The following is a 17646-nucleotide window of genomic DNA, read 5'->3' as shown; positions in this document are numbered from 1 at the left end:
TGATTATCATAATTTAAATCTCATAGAATTATCATAACTCAATGCTTGCATTTCCCTTTGCTCTTATTCCCAGTCTTCAACTTGACAAAGAATGTGTCATTTAAGTCCACAGCCCAGATGTTGTCCTTTTCATTAACTGTAGGTATAATTCCACCCTTAGCTCATTTTCTGAACTCAAACGTGATAAATTTTCATCTCGAGACAATAAGGTCAAAATGGCATCTTTGTGCACTAACAACTCATTTCTCTTCTGATCAAAATGTCTTTTAGCCATTTCAAGGATGTTATTGAGATGTTTTATATATTCACACAGAAGTGTTTCATACTCTTGCTTAGTTTGATCTTTGAACATTTTAAGATTTTGTAGTTTCTCCTAATCCCATTCCAAGTGGGTTTTATTTAATTCTCTTCCAGTAACATCAACCATTTTCTCTGGAGTTTTTTGGTTCGTTCCAAACTTCAACTCATTTACATGATTCATGAGTCATATCATTCCACTCCTCTGCAGGTTTTAAGTGGTCTTTTACAAACTGTCCACTTGCCTGGATTCTGGCAGATGTCCCCTGTGTGTCGACACAGGCAAGCAGCTGTAAATCAGTGTCTTCAGTTATCGAACCTTCCAGACCATTTTTCAGTTTCAGACCTTTCTGTTGACAATTCTTAATTCTCAATTCTTCAGGCACTTCAGTTGCCTCTATACTGCCCATTATATCATTCCTCAGAAGAAAATCTACCCCTTAAATAGGTGACCTAGGAACACCATAACAATTCCATTTACTAAGTCACTTCATAAATTTACTTTACACAAAGTAACAGGTTTATACATTCCATGAATATCTCCTATTAATATCCTTTCCTTCATCAAACTATCTGGAACACAAATTGTATCATCAGCCACCATCAATGACTGATCTTCCCCAGTATCTCTCAAAATTTTAATTTGTTTACTTATTTTGTTGGAGGAGTAAGGGAACACTTTTCCTTTTGAGATAAAATATCCAGAGCTTCCAGCAGCCTGACTCCCTTCAGTAGTAGTCAAGGTAGAATTCTTTTGACTATCTTGAGACATATCCCCTTTCTAGTAGGTTCTGAAGGAACAGCTTTCACCTGTACCACTGCTAAGGTTTTAAAACTCATTTCCTATTCTGAGACAGTCTTTTCTGAGGATTTTTAAGTGTTCCTATTACTGCCGCCAGTTCACTGTTCAGCTTCCAACAATGGGCTTTGAGATGCCCTGTGTTACGGCAATGAAAGCGTACTGGTTTAATTTCACTCCTTTTATTCTCTACATGATCAATTTTCTTGACTGGAATATCTTCTGCTTTTTTCATAAAGCTGGGCTCTTTCCTGTTCCTCCGGTTTCCCTGTTGATTCCCATATGACTATTTCCCTACAGGTAACTGTCTGAGTGAGAAATCATAGGTATCAGCTAAAACTGCCACTTCTTGATCTTTGATACTTGATGCTCATTTAAATAAGTCTCAATGGTTACTGGAAATCTTCCATAATCATAATTTCCCCCATGTTCTTAAAATTCTTTTCTAATTTTAGTGATCGAAACCGCTGATGCCACAGCATTTCTTTTGACGTCGCTCGGCCAATGCCATCTTGTGCTATTTCACATCCGTTCAGGTTGGGCATGCACCCACCGATGAGATGTAAAATTCTGGCCATTATTGTGCCCTCACACTAGAATCATTTGCACATGTCAAATTTAGTGCCCATGTCGGTGTGACTTCGGAACTGCGTGCTTCAGGACTGCCTTTAAAAAGCATGCACCTGGCGAGCTGAGCTTCGAGTGGTCCTCGGAGGTGAATGCACACAACCTTCCACAGCGCTCGCAAGGCATCACCCATAGGAGATCAAGGAAGAGAGGCTGCGCAGTCTTGGGGGTGGGGGGGCGAGCGCAGGCAAATCACTTTTTCCCGACTCGCTTTCAGTGTGGTGCTGGGGCAAGGGCTCCAGTGCCAGTGAGGCCGGGGAGATGGGTGGGCAAGGCAGAACAGGCTGAAGGAAGCAAACCAGCACATGCCTGGCGTGTGGGGTTTGGGGGTGGGGGCGTGGTGAGGGAAGTGGCCACACACTTGTCAGAAGTGAGTATTCTTCTGCACCTGAGACCGTTCAGCTGCAGCTCCATTGACAGGCTGGGATTGGGGCCTCTGAAGCTTTTCTGCCCACCAAGCAATGCAAAAGCATTAAAGTGCCTCCAAATGCTCCAGAACCTTTCACCCCTTGGGTGCAGACTGCAAATTAAAGTGCATTTTAGGAGTCAACAGAACAATTGGCTGACTGGGTAAATTGTACAATCCCCAATTGAAAGGTGGCCGTGGCGCAGTCACTGGTGGAGGCGCTCAGAGCCCCTCGCAATGTCTTTATTAAAGTTTAGACCAGTATCCATCATGATTCAAGCTAACAGTGCAGCCTTGCAGTGCGGGTTAGGAGAATGCCTGCGCCTGAGCTGAGAGCACAGCCTGCAGTCCGAAGCTGCCACTAATCCATCAAGTGAAGTGGGGCGGAGGTGGGTGGAGTTTTGACAGCCATGAAACAAACTACACACTGGCCATCCAAGTGGCGGTTAGCACTCTCTGGCATGTGTGAAGGGACCTTCAGACTTAACCAAGTGAGGTTCCTAGGACATATATGCTAACTCATATGTCTCTCTCTTTGATCCTGCAGGAAGAGAACATCAGGATCATGAAGCCTGACGATTTAGCAGTCTGCCTCATGGCTTACAGAGACCAGAGGAGAAGAAGAAGAAGAAGAGAGCGGCAGAGGTGCCCGGCTTGGCAAAGGGAGGAGCACCTCCCTCAAGATAAAGAGGCGATAGGGCCTGCTGCGCACACAGTTGAAGATCCATAGCGAGCCGTCGCTCATAGGTGCCTCGCTAGGTCTAAAATCTATGGATAGCAACTGTCATTCCTTCAGATGACTGAAAACCAGTGTTGCCATAGACTGCGCGTGTCTAGGGAACTGGTTGGTCACATATGCCACCTGGTGCAGGTTTGGCGCCACTGGGACATGGAGGGCAGTGGCCGTGATAGCAACCGTTGCACTCAATTTTAATGTCAGTGGCTCCTTCCAGGGCTCCACAGGTAACCTGAGCAGGATCTCACAAGCCTCCACCCACAAGTGTATCCAGCAGGTCAGACACCATCTGCAAGAAGGCACGGAACTTTGTGCATTTCGCCCGGGACCAGGATAGCCAGGAAGCAAGAGGGATGGAATTTGCGCAGAAGTCAGATTTTTCACAGGTGGAGGATGCAATCGACTGCACTCATGTGGTGCTTAGATCTCCGTGGCAACAAGCAGGCCACTATGTCAACCGCAAGGGCAGCTTCCAGGGCCCAGAGAGGCTGCAGGGTTGGCTTATCGGGAACAAGGTCTACCCACAGAGAACGTGGCTGATGATGTCTATGCGGCAGCCTCAAACTTCAGATGAGCGACGATACAATGGGGCTCGTGCCGCAACCCAGACTTTGGTGGAGCAAACGATAGGCCTCTAGAAAATGAGGTTCTGGTGCCTCGACAGTCCAGTGAAGCACTGCAATACAATCCCCAGAGGGTGTCATGCATCATCGCCACTTGCTATGCGCTGCACAACCTGGTGCTGCAACGGGGTGGGGGGGGTGGTGGGGGTGGACCTGGCTGAGGAGGAGATGGAGGAGCTGCATGTATCCTCCAATGAGGAGGACATCAAAGGGGATGACGGTGATGAGGTCCTGGAAGGTGAGGATGCCAGCAATGAGGCCATTGTGCTGGCCAGGTGAAGCTGACGTGCTCGGGAGGCCCTCATAGCTATTAGATTCATGGACGATGATGACGACATGCAGTGAGGACAATCCTGACATCCTCACCTTGCATCTCTGAACGTTTGACTCCCGTGTTCTTCAGAGTTTATTTACATTTGTGAACATTATGTACAAGTGATTAACACCCATGCCCAAGCTGTGCAGTTACATCTTCTTCCCTGGAGAGGGAGTACACGGTGTCTGCTGGCATCGTTGAGGCATTCCGTGCTTGGTGGGCACCGTGGGGACTGGGGTGTTTTATCAACTCCCTTAATCACATTTTGATTCATTGTTGGTAAGTTTCCTTTAAATTTTGTATTTTATTTTTGCAGTTTCCCTTTAAGGGGCTGCCTTTTAATTTTTCCCTTGATTTGTTAATTTAGTTTATTTGGTTGACTCGAAAGAGTTACATCTTAACTTTCGTAACCCTGCCGCTATGTCTTGGTGCTCCCTGATATCCACAGCGAAGGCAGCCTGCTGACTGCGACGCCCTGTGATGACTTTGGCGTGTGTCCTCTGAAGGGCCAAGACCTGGAGGGCTCCATACTTTTTGGGGAGTCCTGCTTTGAGACAGCTACACCCTCCTTGGTTTGTGGAGCTGGAGCTGTGGGGGGTCACAGGAAGAGGGGATTTGGAGCGGCCAGACATTCCCAGAGTCACCTGGATGGATGGTCCCGATGTGTTGAGTTATTGGTCCTCTTCCCTATGGGTTCCCGACAGCCCCTGTCTGAATCCTTGAGGAGAAGGGGAAGCTGGAGTGAGATTGAGCTGCCCTGCACCTCTCTCACGTTGACACTGTTGGAGGCCAACTACGGAGTTAGCGACGGAGCTCGGTCTGTGCAGCTGTGCAGGACCAATGTCCTGGACCAACGTCTCCATGGCGGCCAGCATCCTGCCAGTGTTAACCTCGGTGCATTGGCATGCTGGCGCTATCACCTCGGACTGAAGGCGGACAGACTCCTGCTTCATCCCTTGCAATTTAAGGAGTGCACCAGATATCCCTTCCTAATGTTCCTGTGATTGGCTTTGCAGCTCCACCAACTGATTGAGGACTGAGTCAAGAGGCTCATCATCTGACTCAGACTCAGTATATTCCTTGCTTCCAGCAGTCCTCTGAATGCCAGTAACCTCGGATGTCCCTGCCTCCAACTGCTGTGGAACAGACTGTGTGCTGTGTTCACCAGATTCTGATCCTGAGGCTGCTCTACATCTAGCTCCCACCGAGGTGTGTGTCGCTGCGCTGGTGGAGAGTGTGGGTGAGCGCCATGATGGGTCTTTAATGACGCTGCCCTCAGGGACCTTATCTGAGGTGGTCTCAGCACTGGGGTCAGGGTCAAGGTTACCTGAGGGTGATGTGTCAGATGTGTCGGGGACAGAAAATGGAGATTATTAGTGCTTAGCAGCCACATTGAAAACAGTGGACTCAGAGTAGTATTGAGAGAGGGATGAGGTGGTGTAGATCCTCACGTGGATATTGATCGCCAACCTCACTGTTGCCGCAGGAATGGTCGACATCTGCTCCAGTCAGCTCCAGTGAGGGACTCTCAAACGGAGTGAGGACGTTGGTGTCCAGCACTCCACTGGGACCTCTCCCGTTGATTATGCGTGATCTTGTCCTGCATAAAGACAGGTGGAGAGAGTGTAAGCAAGACGTGTGCCAAGCCAAATGAGAAGGATGCCAGGCATGTGTGTGTATGCTGAGTGGAGCCATGGACAGGATGAGGAGGCAGTCTCCAGAGGACATGAGGCCAGATGGAGATGTGAGGGTGTGTGTGAGAGAGTGAGTGGTAATGTCCCTTGAGCTAGTAGTGAGTGAGGTGCCAGTGAATGTGTGACGGACTTGTGGATGGGTGAGTTGAAAGTGATGAGATGGTTGACTTATCCTGGCAGCATGGATGAGATCATTCATCCATTTTCTGCACTGGATGGCCGACCTCTTGTGTGCAGCATTGGCACTGACCACCTCTACCGCCACCTCCCAAGCTGGAGTGGTGAGACTGATGGGCCTCCTGTAGCCAGAGTGAGAGTAGAGGGCATCACGGCGGGCATCCACGGTGTCCAGAAGGCGTCCCTGAGATGCATCACTGAATCGGAGGGCAGCACTCCTATTGGCTTTTGAGGCCATGTCTTCACTGGAGCAGTCCCGGGCTACAAGCATTGAGAAGTGTGAGCGCGGCTGCAGTTTGAATATGGCACCCAGCGTGAGGAAGCGGCGAGGTAATGGAGTGGCGGGCAAATCTGAGGCCGGCCGCCAGCGATCAGTTTCCCATGGCTGCATAATTTATGTGGCGGGAAGGGGATGATACGGCGCAAAAACCCGCCATCGTGGACGGCAGGTAAAATGTCTTTTTTCACGCCCATTACCACACTTAGTGCATACATGGGATGATTCCACCCTGAATTTTAGCTAACTCTAGCGGTGAGGCACCAATTTCAGCTTTCTCCACTTTGAATTCTAAATGCTGGGTAATTACTTTAATCATATCATCCTTATGAAATCCTGCTTTTATTTCTACATTCAATTTACCTGCTAACTGTCTTAGTGTAGTCTTATTCAAGGATTTCAAATAATCGACTGTTACATCTTCCACTCCCAAAAAAGTCTTAGCGACAGTCAAAGTAATTTTTGAGTTCCAGCCAGTGTAATGTACCTCACAGCAAATCCTGTTCCTATGCCCCATACCTCCATGCACTTGTTTCTTTAAGGATTCACAGATCCCACTTAAATTCAAGGATTTGTGATCCCGCAAGAGCCTCCACTTTGTTACGATCCCAGCTGATGTTAATACCGAATAAGTCAGATCTCAGGGTGAAAGCAGGCTTGATAAGACCCTAACTTTGTTTTTTTCAGGACTCATGGGGGAATGTTACTGAAGAAATTCACAGGAGACCGCTGATGAACTTTTAACACAAAGAATAAGACATTTATTAAACAAGAAAAATAAACTAATTTACACCAGACACAAAGGTTGGAAATATCTCAACACAAACACAAGGAAATGATTTAAACTCACACTATTCCTTTTACACCAGCAATATCTTTACAGACACATACAAATTCAGAAAGCTAAAACAATTTACTATATATCCTAAACCCTAATATTCAGAATAAATATGAGATACATGTGAATTAACAGGTGAACTGTGGTCAGACACACCATAGCCCAAAGTAAATGACAGATGTGACCAAAATAAAATCCATGGATTTCTCAACAACCCACCCAGATGTTTGTCACATTGTGAGTCAACCAGTCTCAGGGAAATATTGTCTTTCTCACGAGGGTTTCCAATCTCCACATTTGAAGAATTTGCCTTGGAATTCTCTCCCAATGTCACTCCCATCCCCAACTGTCCAACAAGGATCCATCTCCAGGGCTTCAATTTCACCTTACAAGATTCCTTTTCCCTGGATCTTCGTGTACACTCAAACTTCACTTTCCAAGCACAATTTCAGATCCTCAGCCATGCCGCTTAGAACACCACTGCTCCAAAAAGCCTGCAGTAAGGAGTCACCAATCTTCTCCTCCTTGGATCTTCAGGGCTTCCCTCAAGCCCACTTTGCTTCAAGTCCGCTCCTCAAAGTTCTCTCCTTAACTCGGAGCCTATTGCTGTGCTCCTTTCTTTTAACTTGACTTCTGAGACCTCTTTGCGATTCCTGCCTTTGTCCTTGCCAGGAACTTTCTTCTGGGACCTCTCCCTGTCCCCCTCTCCATGTCCTACTCCCTGGGGCACCTTCCCTAGAATGGCGCTCTGATTCCAGGTGAACTGACCTGTAGTTTTGCGCCGTTTGACTTCCTGTCTTCTGCGCAGGCACACAGGGCTGGTTCCCAACCTGAAGAACGGAAAGAGCGCTAACTGCACACATACGGCCACTTCCCAGCTGACGCATGCTCAGAACTGCTGGGAACTGGAGTTTCCGGCCTCCGAAGTTAAATATTTGCATTTATCACAGTATCTTCAGCACAAAGATCTTCAACTATTTCATCAATGGTCTTCCTCTATCATAAGGTCATGATGATGCTCTTTGCTAATGATTCCATTATGTTCAGCTCCATTCTCAACTTCTGTGATAACAATTCACAGAATCACAGAGTGCAGAAGGGGCCCTTCGGCCCATCGAGTCTGCACCGACACGTGAGAAACACCTGACCTACCTACCTAATCCCATTTACCAGCACTTGGCCCATAGCCTTGAATGTTATGACATGCCAAGTGCTCATCCAGGTAATTTTAAAGGATGTGAGGCAACCCGCCTCCACCACCCTCCCAGGCAGCGCATTCCAGACCGTCACCACCCTCGGGTAAAAAAGTTTTTCCTCGCATCCCCCCTAAATCTCCTGCCCCTCACCTTGAACTTATGTCCCCTCGTGATTGACCCTCCAACTAAGGGGAACAGCTGCTCCCTATCCACACTGTCCATGCCCCTCATAATCTTGTACACCTCGATCAGGTCACCCCTCAGTCTTCTCTGCTCCAACGAAAATAACCCAAGTCTATCCAACTTCTCTTCATAACGTAAATGTTTCATCCCAGGCAACATCCTGGTGAATCTCCTCTGCACCCCTTCCAGTGAAATCACATCCTTCCTATAATGTGACGACCAGAATTGCACACAATACTCCAGCTGTGACCTCACCAAGGTTTTATACAACTCCAACATGACCTCCCTACTTTTGTAATCTATGCCTTGATTGATAAAGGCAAGTGTCCCATATGCCTTTTTCACCACCCCACCAACATACCCCTCCGCCTTCAGAGATCTATGGACACATACGCCAAGGTCCTTTTGTTCCTCAGAACTTCCTAGTGTCATGCCGTTCATTGAATACTTCCTTGTCAAATTACTCCTTTCAAAGTGTATCACTTCACACTTTTCAGGGATAAATTCCATCTGCCACATATCTGCCCATTTGACCATCCCATCTATATCTTCCTGTAGCCCAAGACGCTCAACCTCACTGTTAACCACCCGGCCAATCTTTATGTCATCCGCAAACTTACTAATCCTACCCCCTAGATAGTCATCTATGTCGTTGATGTAAATGACGAATAATAGGGGACCCAGCACAGATGCCTGGGGTATGCCACTGGACGCTGGCTTCCAGTCACTAAAGCATCCTTCTGTCATCACCCTCTGTCTCCTACAACTAAGCCAATTTTGAATCCACCTTATCAAATTACCCTGTATCTCATGTGCATTTGCCATCTTTATTAGTGTCCCATGTGGGACCTTGTCAAAGGCTTTGCTGAAATCCATATAAACTACATCAACTGCACTACCCTCATCTACACACCTGGTCACCTCCTCAAAAAGTTCTCAGGCTCAGAATAAATGCATGAAGAAGGATGAGACTCACGGGATCGTTTGAACACCATCAGCTCCAAATTTACTCTGAGTTACACACCATCCTGATGTGCTTCATCATTGCTTTGGAATTCCCCACTTAAAACCATCTTGGGAGCATCATCAGCAAAAATATAGCAGCCCAAAAGCAACTACGGATAACAATAAATGAGACTATTCCAATGCCACCCACACCCAAGATAATGTTTTTAATTAAAAGCAAATCATCAATTGCTTTGGCTGGAGCATGTACATGATATCCACAACTCTGCCGAAAAACGATACTCTTAACTGGAGATATGTATTTTAACCCTTTGAACTATAAGTCCTGTGAACATAATCAAACAGCATCTATGCTTCCTAGCATTGTATAGGTGAGAATTATGTTTCCTGCCCCCAGGTATCAGTTGTGGGAATCTCCTCATAATGTAAGTCCAATAAAAATTCTTAATGTTCATCTCCATACCCTTTCAATCACATCAAAATTTTTTAAGAGCGGGAAAGGAAAATTATCTTCCTGAAATGAATCTGTTTCTTTTATATAAAATGCCACCCCCCATGCATCCACTTTCTCAATGTGGGGGTTGAAATCATGTGGTGCAATATTAATGACAAATGCAATAGTGTCCATGTGTTAATGACTTCGGTAAAATAGTGGGCAGGGCAATTCCATATGAGCACATTTATTGTTAATATTTTACAGTGAAATTTCAACTCTGATATCTCTTGTTCCCTTCTCTTTTCAGGAGTGCATTCAAATGTTTCTTATACTGCCTGCTTTGGGGGCTTCTCCAGGCTCTTACTGATATACACGCGACTTCTCTGAAATTTTCATTAATGTTCCCTAAAACATGAATTTTTCACCACAGTGAATAATTCCTTAGTTCAATTCGGTCACTTTCCTTCCCAATCTCCAGAATTTAAATTGGACCACTCCAAAATCTTATTTTTAAAGACCACAAATCCAACTTCCTTAACATTTCTTCATAACTTAAAATTCTGACACCCAGAATAATTTGTGTTACTCATCTCTATATTTCTCACAAGCAGTATTTTAATTATACAATTCAGTAACCAGAGCTCTAGGTGGAGGTCTAACAAACTCCTAATAAAACAACAATAGCATTTCATTGTTCTCTATTTCTCTGTTGATAAAACCAGCACCTTGTTGTGTTATCTAACTGCAGCTAACTACTAGATTGATGGTTTAATTGATTTAATCGCTATAATCCTTGGATCACTTTTGCGATCTAAATAGTTTACATTTCATTCCCTCACAAATATTTTACACCTATTTACACTGTAGTGCATCTGCGACATATTAGCTGAGTTATATAGAAGATACTTTAGGGTCTATAGTTTCCATGTATATTCCTTCAGAATATTTAAATCATTTAAATTGTAAGAATCTCTCTGCTAAATACAGTTTCATTTTTTTCAGTCTTCATCTCCTTTAACACTCATCTGTTTAAGTCATCTGCACCAAGTACTGTCAACTTAGTGGTATTTAATCTTCTTGTAGCTTATTCTTATTTGTAAGCTATCCAGCTCTCTCTCTCCCTCAACCAGTCCTGCAACTCTGGTACCTAACCTGGAAACTTTGCCCCCTCTTCTTAGGCAAAGACAGATGCAAAATAACACTTTAATAAATTGTCCATTCAATTGTCTTCAGACTGCAGTTTCCCATTCTCATTTTAAGTGGACCAATGCTTCCTTCTGCCCTTTTTTTTTACTGCATTTATGTTTTGAAAACCTATAGTTTTTGTCATGCGAGATACTTTCAGCAATCATATCCATTTAATCTTTTAGCTTCTCTTAATACATTTTTCACCTGTTTTTACTTGTCTGTACAGTTTACCTAATCCTCAACCTGAATTTGTTGTACATTTTTAATTGGTATTGCAGGAAAGTCCAAGGGGAGTGCTTTTTATTTATAGAAAAAGATAATAGAAATAATAAAATCATCTTAAAATTCCCTTGGTTTTTTTAAACTTCGATTTTCTCGCAGACATGAAATGCTCAAGTAGATAGTCCGGCTCTGCTGGGTCACTCATTTAAAGGGAACAGCTTAGAGTGGCTCCACTGCAAACAGCTGAATGGGGAGGAAGGTGAAATATGTGACTTTGGACAGCTGAGAGCCACTCTAGAGTGACCACAGGAAACTGCACTGCAAGCTGGCAGTGCAAATTCTTTTCCCCATTTCAGAAGATTGACATAACTGGATCTTTAATCTGTTTTAACTTGGGCAGAATGAATTTGATTCATTGTTTCCTTAAATGGCAAAGGTAGTCTGCGCTAAACTGCATACAGTAAGGGTGATTCTGCATTCCACTGCCCTCCGTGGGTGTCAGCACACACTAGAAATACATCTTGGGAAATTTTAAGCATCCATTAAAATGAATGAATAGAAAATCAGGGGCCGCATCTCGGCAGTTTCCCACAGTGGGTTCCCTGTGCATTCCGTTGGGAATGCAGGTTCACATAATTATCTCAGTGTTCCGAAGGTGCCCTCATCAATAATCTATATAAGGTTAGAATAATTTGCTTTAATTCATAGCCATATGCCCTGAAGACAATATTATGTTTAAGTCATACGATGATTAGCAAGCATGTTTACCTTGTCTATTTTTCAGGGCTATTTATCTAGCTCGACAGGCATCAACGTAGGGCAAAAGCCATCAATATTAACACAGGATTTTAAAGAGTGTTGATACCTACATTTCATTACAGTCATAATAAAAATATTTGCTAATTTGCACCTGACCTGTCGATGGGAAAATGGCAGTAAAATCAATTAACAGAGCCCTCTGAAGATGGGAAAATAAACAGACAAATTACAGCACAATTGCAGCATGCTGCTCTATTACAGCAAAGTCAGTGAAAGACACACTGGGTTAGAGTTTTATCCTTACTGCCTGGGCATTAAACGTTGCTTGGATGGAACACAGGAAAACCTGGCACTGGAAGGTCACATAGCGAAACAGAGCCTGCCTGATATCCTTTGTATTGAAATTATTGGAAGGAAAATCTGTCGAGTTCTGTTAGAGCTGTGAAATCATCCCCACCGGATTTTCCACTCTGTGCCCGTTCATGTGATGTTAATAATGTTCATGAAGGCAAAATTCTACCCGTTTCCATTTTTTGTAGGGCGACATCAGAAACGCCTTATGCTAAGGTAACTGTGATGTAATGGCAGTAACAGAAATCTGGAGGGAGGAGAAGCCCAACCTTATACAGAGTCCCGAAGATGTACACAGAGCTGTAAATAAGTAGTAATGATTTTAACTACAATCTTGAGTAGCTTATTTAGGGAAAATAGACAAATCCCGAAGAACTCCATCCAGACCCCGAACACATGACACAACAGTTTTAATCATGTCAGCAACACCATCGTTTGTCCAAAGTATGTCCTTTGTAAAATATGGCAAAACTGGTAATACAAATGTTACAAAGACAAAGCATTTTCCTAGAAACAGCTATAGATAACATTCTACATCCACAAATATCCCCATCCTCAATGATGGGTAGTCGAGCACTTCAGCACAAAAGATAAAGCTGAAGCACTTACAACCATCTTCAGTCAGAAGTGCCGTGTAGATGATCTATCTCAGCCTCTTCCTGAATTCCCCAGCATCACTGATGCCAGTCTTCAGCCAATTCTATGCAATATCAAGAAACAGCTGATGGCATTGAATGTTGTAAAGGCTATGGACCGTGACAACTTTCCGGCAATAGTACTGAAAATTTGTGCTCCAGAACTAGTCACGCCTCTAGCCAAGCTGCTTCAGTGCAGCTAAAGCACTGGCATCTACCCAGAAATGTAGAAAATGGCCCTGGAAGTCCTGTCCACGAAAAGCAGGACAAACCCAACATGGCCAATTACCACCCCTTCAGCCTACTCTTGATCATCAATAAAGTGATGGAAGGTGTCGTCAACAGTGCCATCAAGTGGCACTTACTTATCAATAACCTACTCACCAATGCTCAGTTTGGGTTCCGCCAGGGCACCTCAGCTCCTAACCTCATTACAGCCTTGATCCAAACATGGACAGAAAAGCTGAACTAAAGAGATGAGGTGAGAGTCTGCCCTTGATACCAAGACAGCATTTGACTGAGTCTCCCTTCAAGGAGACCTAGCAAAATTGGGGTCAATGGGAATCAGGGGGAAACTTCGCCACTGTTCGGAGTCATGCCTAGCACAAAGGAAGGCAGTTGTGGATGTTGGGGGTCAAACAGCTCAGGCCCAGGACATCACTGCAGGGCTTCCTCAGGGGAGTGTCTTAGGCCCAACTATCTTCAGCTGCTTCATCAATGACCTTCCCTCCACTATAAGGTCAGAACTGGGGATGTTCGCTGTAGATTTCACAATGTTCAGCTCCATTCGTGACTCCTCAGATACTGAAGCAGTCCATGTCCAAATGCAAAAAGATCTGGACAATATTAAGGCTTGGGCTGATAAGTTGCAAGTAACTTTGGCACCACTTAAGTGCCAAGCAATGACCATCTCCAACAAAAGAGAATCTAACCATCTCCCCTTGACATTCAATGGCATTACCATCACTGAATCCCCCACTATCAACATCCTGGGGTTACCATTGACCAGAAACTGAACTGGACTAGCCATATAAATACTGTGGCTACAAGAGCAGGTCAGAAGCTAGGAATCCTGCGGCAAGTAACCTCCTGACTCCCCATAGCCTGTCCATCATCTACAGTGCACAAGTCAGGAGTGTGATGGAATACTCTCCACTTGCCTGGATGAATGCAGCTCCAACAATACTCAAGAAGCTCGACATAATTCAGGACAAAGCAGCTCGCTTGATTGATTCCCCCATCTACCACCATAAATATTCGTGCCCTCCAACACCGCCACACAGCAGCAGCAGTATGCACCATGCACAAGACACACTGCAGGAACTCACCAAGGCTCCTTAGGCAGCACATTCCAAACCCATGATCTCTACCACCTAGAAGGACAAAGGCAGCAGATGCATGGAAACATCACCACCTGCAAGTTCCCCTCCAAGCCTACACCATCCTGACTTGAAATTATATCTTCATTCCTTCACTGTCACTGGGTCAAAATCCAAGAACTCCCTTCAGCGCTATGGGTGTACCTACACCATATGGTCCGCAGCAGTTCAAGAAGGTGGCTCCCCTCCACCTTCTCAAGGGCAATTAAGGATGAGAAATAGCTGCTGGCCTAGCCAGTGACGCTCATATCCCGTGAAAGATTAGGGTGGGATTTTCCACACCCACCCACCGCCGGGATCTTCCAGTTCCGCCGCAAGTCAATGGACTTCTGGCTGAGGCACCGCCTCGCTCACGGCAGGTCCCACCCACGATGGGGCCGGAAAATCCCGGTCTAAATAAAAAATAAATAAATAATCCATTGCACCAGCAAAATACTGCAGATGCTGGAAATCTGAAATGAAAACAGAAAATGCTGGAAACACTCAGTAGTTCAAGCAGCATTTGTGGAGCTGGAAACAGAAATAACATTTCAGGTCTGTGAACTTTTGGACATAATGTGTCCTTCTGTATTGTAACCATTCTTTGATTCTATGATAAGCAGTGCTATGAAGGTGACTATCTTCTTCCTGAAGCAGTGTTCACCTTGTTTCAATCTGGAAAACCCGGTTGCACACTGTTAAACCTACAAAGTAAGTCAAGTCAGAAGCTGCCAGTCTCATTAATATGTAAGGTGCCAACACGCCTGTTGGGATCAGGTTGTCTATCAGTCCCTTCTTGCTCTTCGGTAAATCCCCGAGGTCATTGGAATGGAGCCAGCTTCCTGGCCAGCTGGGAATTCATCTACAGTCAATCCCACATGCTAATGTTAATGTTACCCTTCTTGTTTCTGTGGGAATGATGACTAGTCTATTATTGGCCAGGTGTACCAGTATATCCGCAGAGATGTTGCTATTCCAAATATTTCTTTTTGTTCATGCATAGAAATGAATGGAAAAAGAATTGCAAGGTATGATTTCCCGAATAAAAGACAAACTATGTAAATGGCATATATGTATTTAAATTTGCAGACCATGGAATTGACACATTTGATTTCTTGACTGCTGAAATGTTAAGGGAAGTAGGAACATAGGAAACAGGAGCAGTAGGCCATTCGGCCCCTCGAGCCTGCTATGCCATTCAGCTAGCTCATGGCGCATCTTCTACCTCAATGCCATTCTCCTGCATTGTCCCAATATCCCTTGATACCTTTAATATCCAAAAATTTGTCAATCCCTGTCTTCAGTATACTCAATGACTGAGCCTTCACTGTTTGGAGGAACACAGTAATATCCATATATTAGAATCACATCTTACAAGCTGTAACATCTGTACGGTTTGCTTGTTGACTTTAAATAAGACCATAAGACATAGGAGCAGAAATTAGGCCATTCGGCCCATCGAGGCTGCTCCACCATTCAATCATGGCTGATAAGTTTCTCAACCCCATTCTCCTGCCTTCTCCCCGTAACCTTTGATCCCCTTACCAATCAAGAACCTATCTATCTCGGTCTTAAATACAATCAATGACCTGGCCTCCACAGCCTTCTGTGGCAATGAATTCCATAGATTCACCACTCTCTGGCTAAAGAAGTTTCTCCTTATCTCTGTTCTAAAAGGTCTTCCCTTTACTCTGAGGCTGTGCCCTCGGGTCCTAGTCTCTCCTACCAATGGAAACATCTTCTGCATGTCCACTCTATCCAGGTCTTTCAGTATTCTGTAAGGTTCAATCAGATCCCCTCTAATCCTTCTATACTCCATCGAGTATAGACCCAGAGTCCTCAAACGTTCCTCATATGTTAAGCCTTTCATTCCTGGGATCGTTCTCGTGAACTATGTCTAATATGAAGGAAAGCAATGTCAACCTTCTGGCTTCTCTTCTCCACTATAAACTATCTTCTTAATCACTCTGCCCTGCGTCCTCCACACTCACCTCCAACAACAAGTGTGGAGAACTTATGAATTCCTTTGACACAAAGGTTGAGACCATGCATTTTGCTATGCCTGCCAATTCCCTTTCTTTCCCGAGCATATGGGGAAAAATTTCCCCTAAGGGTGTCCCCTATCCCAGCCCTAAACTTGCATCTTTTTCTAGTTTGTCTCTTATCTCCTACCATGTTCTCTCCAAGTTCATCTTGTCTATGAGAACAACCTCCTCCTCTCTAGATCCTATTCCCACCAGACTGCTGAAGAACCACCTTCCCTTCCTAGCTCCATTAGCTGATGTTCTTAATGGCTCCCTTTCCTCAGGTACTGCCCCCTCCCCTTAAAATCTGTTGTTATTTTCCCTCTTTTCAATTATCCTACTCTTGACCCCTCTGCCCTTGCAAACTACCAACCCCCCATCTCCAACCGTTCTTTTTGAGAGTGCTTGAACATGTTGTTGTCTCCCAAATCTGTGCTCATCTTTTCTGCAATTTCATGACAGAATTCATCCAATCAGGTTTCCGTCCCTGCCACAATATTGAAATGACTCTTATCAAAATCACAATGACAGCCTATTGTGACTGTGGTAAAGGCAAACTAACCCTCCTCGTCCTTTTTGACTTGCCTATAGACTTTGACACAGTTAGCCACACCATCCTCTTCTAAATGCCTCTCTTCTGTCATCTAACTGAGTGGAACGCAGTCAGCTGGTTCCATTCTTATCTACCCAGTTGTAACAGAGAATCACCTGCAAGGTCTCTTTTCCCACTCCTGCATCATTAGTTCTGAAGTTCCCCAAAGGTCTGTCATTGGTCTCCCCCTGTTTCTCACCTATATGTTGCCCCTTGGTGACATCATCCAACAACAAAAGGTTATATTACACATGCACACTGATGACCTTCAACTCCGCCTCACCACCGCCACCATGGCTGGGAGAGGGGGGTGCACATGGTGCTCATCACTGGGACCCAGCCCTTCTCTCCAGTGGTTGCCTCACGCCCCAATGTGCTCACAAAGAAGCTCCGCTCTGGGACTAAGTTCCAGTGTTCGAAATCCAATTGTTCTGGAGCAAGAGCGATTTGTTTTGACAGCCTGGGTGCACTTTAAGTGATATACTTGCCCTTGGCCATGCTCTCACTCTCCTGCTCAGGTACCAGCTCACTTAAGGACTGCAGGAGTCAAGATGGGGAGGTGAGAATGAGCAATGGCTGCAGCAACAGCAAGGCCCGGGGCAGCTGGAGTGTTAGACAAGGATGAGAGGAAGTGTGTCTTGCTACCTTTACAGCCATCCCAAACTCCTCCTCAGCAATATTAATCTCCAAAAATCCCGGGCCCGCAAGTGAGTGAGTGAGTGTCGGTTGTGAAAGACTGCAGCAGGACATAGACTAGGAGGAAAAAGAAAGGGTCAGAGATTGGGTAGGTTCAATGTAGAAAAGTATGAAGTGATAGATTTTGTAGGTAAGAATAGGGAAAAAAAATTCAGACCAAAAAAAGTAAGGCATTAAGTAGAGCAGAGGAATCTTATTGTGCAGGTGTACCGGCTCCTAAAGCGATGGAGCACAAGTAAACAGGGTCATA

Source organism: Cetorhinus maximus, chromosome 1, assembly GCF_964194155.1.
Source record: "Cetorhinus maximus chromosome 1, sCetMax3.hap1.1, whole genome shotgun sequence".
Classification (NCBI taxonomy): domain Eukaryota; kingdom Metazoa; phylum Chordata; class Chondrichthyes; order Lamniformes; family Cetorhinidae; genus Cetorhinus; species Cetorhinus maximus.
The sequence above is the reverse complement of the archived record's forward strand: the minus strand, read 5'-3'. Positions refer to the sequence as shown.